The sequence below is a fragment of the Octopus bimaculoides genome, chromosome 10, assembly GCF_001194135.2.
Source record: "Octopus bimaculoides isolate UCB-OBI-ISO-001 chromosome 10, ASM119413v2, whole genome shotgun sequence".
Taxonomy (NCBI): Eukaryota; Metazoa; Mollusca; class Cephalopoda; order Octopoda; family Octopodidae; genus Octopus; species Octopus bimaculoides.
Window position 1 is genome coordinate 30,131,876 of NC_068990.1, and position 4,443 is coordinate 30,136,318.

A 4,443-nucleotide genomic window follows, 5' to 3' on the forward strand; every position below is an offset into this window, starting at 1 on the left:
TATTCTTATTCTAGCAGTTACACTTTCAGCGCACCCACCCCCACTACTAACTTGGTCACCCAGATAGCGGAAGCTATCAACTACCTCTAGTTTTTCTCCCTGGAATGAGATAGAAGTTGTTTCCTGTTTGTTTACAGTGTTTGTGTTTTTCTCGGGGAATTTATGGTGGTAATAGTGTCTTTTGGCATCTATTTTTCAGTGCGTGGTGAGGCACATAGCCAAGCCCTTATTATAATTGTGTATATAATTATAAAATGCTTATAAAATTTACCTCTGAGGTTTTATTTTCGCACTGACCACTTGGTAAAAATCATTAATGATTTTTACCCTTTATTATTATTAAATATATATACACATATATATACATATACACATGCATATATATACACATCTATATTGCATATATATATATATATTGGGTTGGCAACTAAGTTCCCACCGTTTTTTTAAATTTAAAGTTTTTAAAAGGTTTAATAAAAAATAACAACGAATTAATCAATAATGTATTCACCTTTGTTGTTTACAACTTCTTCCCAAATTTTCAACAAGATTTTCAATACCTCATTGGTAGAAATCACCCGATTTCGACTCGAAAATTTGATCCAACCAAGCTCTCAATTCTGCATCAGTATTGAACGAAACTCCGTGCATAGCATTTGAAAGAGATCAAAAGACGTGGAAATCCGTTGGTGCCAAATCAGGAGAGTATGGCGGGTGTGGCAGCACTTCCCAGCCATGCGTTTGAATGGCTTCCTTGATCATATTGGGGATATGAGGGCAGGCATTGTCATGCAGCAGCAGAACTACATACGGCCAATTAGGTCTTTTCTCTTGAATAGCCGTGTTAAGTTATTCCATCTGTTGACCGTTTGGTTCCATTCAAGCACATCGTAATGGATAATCCCTTCCCAGTCCCATTGCACAACATTGTTTTACGCAGATGAAGATCTTGTTCTACGCGCGGTGTCGCTTGTTTACCGGGGCTAAGCCATTCCTTATGCTGCTTCATATTGATGTACAGGCACCATTTTTCATTGCCAGTAACGATTCGGTAAAGAAATCGTTGCTTGTGTCCATGAGTTGAACGGTGACGAGCAAGCAAACCAGCTGAGATTGTGGCTCATTGATTTTTGTTGTTGTCACTTAAAGCATGCGGAACCCATGCTCCATACTTCTGAACCTTTCCCATCGAGTGAAGATGCTTCTCTATAGCAGTGTGGGAGCATTCCATTTTCTCTGCCAGTTCCCCTGTCGTTTGACGGGAATTTTCGTACAAAAGTTGGTTTAATCGCTCTTCATTGAACTCAACTGGACTGCCAGAATGAGGTGCGTCTTTGAAGTCAAAATTTCCATTTTTGAACTTGGCATACCAATCACCAGCGGTTCTTTCAGCTATGGCACCCTCTCCATACACAGCACAAATGTCGCGAGCAGCTTTTGTGGCCTTAGAACTTTGATTAAAACCAAAAAGAAGGAGGTGTCGAAAATGCTCCTTTTTCTTAACTTGACATTCCATTTTAATGATCTTAAAATAAACAGAAATTAACTAAAATTAACTAGAAAAAAAGCAAAATAAATTCCAAAATGATCCAAAAAAGAATTCTCAGAAAAATTTATTCCAAAATTTAAAAACACAATAAATTCCAAAATTTAAAAAAACAGCGCACACACACACATTTGTGTTTGTGTTTGCTTGGTTTTCGACATTATGTAATAGTTCTAAGCCAGTGTTACTGTCACACAAACACTGTCATGCATTCCCAATTGTTTTGTGAGTACATGTTCTGTCATGGAGAAATATTTTTTCATGTGGAAACAGGTGAATGCTGGTAACAGTAATGGTATCAGGCCATTGAAAACCGTGCCTCAACGAATTTCATCTAATCCATGTAAACATAGAAAAGTGGACATTCAAATGATGGAACAATGAGGATGATGTGGGTGTGTGTGTTGTGACAGTAGATAATATAATATTCAAGTCATAATAAAATAAAAGTTTTCACCCAAATCACATAATTAACCTCTTTCTTTTTTCCCTTCTTTCTTTTTCTTCTTTCTTTTTCTTCTTTCTCTTTCTTCTTTTGCTAGAAAACAAATAAGCACTTTCTCTCTCAAGTATTTTTAACCCTTTGGCATTGAAACTGGCCATACCAGGCTTAAATATTCTACCTGTTTTATGTTTGAAGTGGCCAGATCCAGCCACTTATACCTACCGTTACTATGTCATTCTAAAAGTAAACAATCACATCATTGAAATCTCAAAGCAGTGAGATAAGCCAAGATTAATTCAAAACAATGCGAATTAATAAGCATTGCATTGGACAGGGTAACCTGAATGCTAAAAGGTTAAACATTATTTTGTTTGTTTCTTTTCTTTGTTTTATTTCTGGATTAATTAACAATGATGTGGTTACAGGCATAACTATGGAGTTAGGAATTCTGGGTTCAATTCCACAGCATGATACCTTAGGCTTGTGTCTCTTCTGCCATGGGCTCAAGTTGACTAAAACGTTAGCAAGTAGGCAAAAACTGCTTCAGCCCATTGGATGCAACTTTGCACAACTGAATTTTGGAGTGTGCAGCATGGTTGTTGGCAATGCAGAGGCATGGTGTACCTGTAATAATTGATTTTGAGGACCGTGCTTAGTATTTCTGCTGATTTTGATTAGAGGTGAGCTGGGGGCTACGCAAACACCATACCAAATCATTTAATATCAAATCACATATAATTCTGCTGGGGTTGAATTTACCTTTCATCCTTTGGGGGGTCAAAGTAATTGCCTTACCCCTTCCTCAAAATTGCTAACCTTGTGCCAATATTTGAAATCCTTATTATTATTATTGTCATCATTATTATTATTATTATTATTATTATTATTATTATTATTATTATTATTATTATTATTATTAAGGTGGTGAACTGGCTGAATTGTTAGCATACTGGACGAAATGCTTAGCAGTATTTCGTCCATCTTTATGTTCTGAGTTCAAATTCCACCAAGGTTAACTTTGCTTTTCATCCTTTCAGGGACGATCAAGTAAATACCAGTGAAGCACTGGGGGCCAATGTAGTTGATTAGTGCCCTCCCCAAAAATTGCAGGCCTTGTGCCCATAACAGAAAAGACAAAAGCAATCAAGTCATACATCACCCTATCACAACACCTCATCAACACCCTTCATCAAAAATATTTTGTTGCTTTTTCTTCTCTTTCTTTGTTTTGCTGTTTATTTAGTTTGTTTATTATTTATTTGAAATGTTATCTTTTTTCTTTCTTTATTTTTTTCTTTTTGCTTTCATTGATTTATTTTATTTACATCCACGCCAACACACCTATATTTATATATATATATATGTCTTTATATTTTCTCTTATTCCTAGGTGGAACTCTCTGGAAATGAAGGTTCAAAAGCTATTTTAATGTTATTATTTTGCTTGTTTTGCTTATTTTGTTTATTTCTATCCTGAAATATTAACCTTCTAACATGCACGTCTTTGGCATGCATGCATGCTCATCCTTTTTCCTTCCCCAATCTTATTCTTAATTCCAAACCCTGTACTTTACTGGTGACCAACTGCCAACCAATCCGACAAACTTTACTAAATATTAATTTAATAATATGTATTATACAACAATTAACTTACCTCTCAGGTTATTAACTTAACAATTAATTGCTGTACTGAGTTGGAATAATACACCAGTTAGATGCTGTACTAATTCATTTGTTTTCTAACTGCACTAATATTTTACTGTTTTATATAATTCAAGTAAAATTTAACCTCCATTCTTCATTGTACTATGACACTTGTTCACTACTGTAATTGACTGTACAAACACTAGTTAATAAACTTCACCAGTATTGTACCATGTTGTACCAATACATTAATTTAAACTACCACCATACTATTTTGTAGTAATACATCAGTTGATCACTGTATTGTGTACCAATTATCCACTGTAGTATGTTATAATATAACACTGTATAACTACTGTATACCATTGAACCAAATGTAATGTTTATAACACGTCACTTACTGAACTAATATACATATATATATATATATATATATATATATATACATACAGTGGCAGACTTGCCAGGTTGCCTGATGGCAAGTGGGTCCCTGAGCCATTAGAATCCATATATGAGGTCCCGTGTTAGTATCTAAGGGGCCCATCCCCTCAAGTTTGAGAATTTTTTATTCACTCCTGGAAGAATGCATTAATTATTTCAGCCTGGCTGTGTTTGGAGACAGTTGAAAAGAATACTTTTAACAAAAAAAAAATCAAATGATAGCATTGTAGCTGTGGGTGGGCCCCCTCGTAGTTGCAGGTGGGGGCTCCCTTGTAGTTGCAGGTGGGCCCCCTTGTAGTTGTGGGTTGGTCCCCTTAGTCTCCTGGCAACCAATATTTTGAGACCCGGTCCATCACTGTGTGTGTATG

General features: G+C 35.7%; 1 protein-coding gene across 4 annotated transcripts in view; it reads left to right on the plus strand.

The window, feature by feature from the left end:
- LOC106868200 (uncharacterized) overlaps positions 1-4,443 on the plus strand; it is a 137,555-nt gene that overhangs the window by 35,124 nt on the left and 97,988 nt on the right. The window contains exon 3 of one of the 4 annotated variants that reach the window (XR_008265020.1): positions 3,381-3,402. The exons of the other annotated variants lie outside the window; for them this stretch is intronic. The gene's annotated coding sequence lies outside the window, so the exon portion shown is untranslated. The remainder of the gene's footprint in view (positions 1-3,380; positions 3,403-4,443) is intronic. 4 annotated transcript variants of the gene reach the window in all.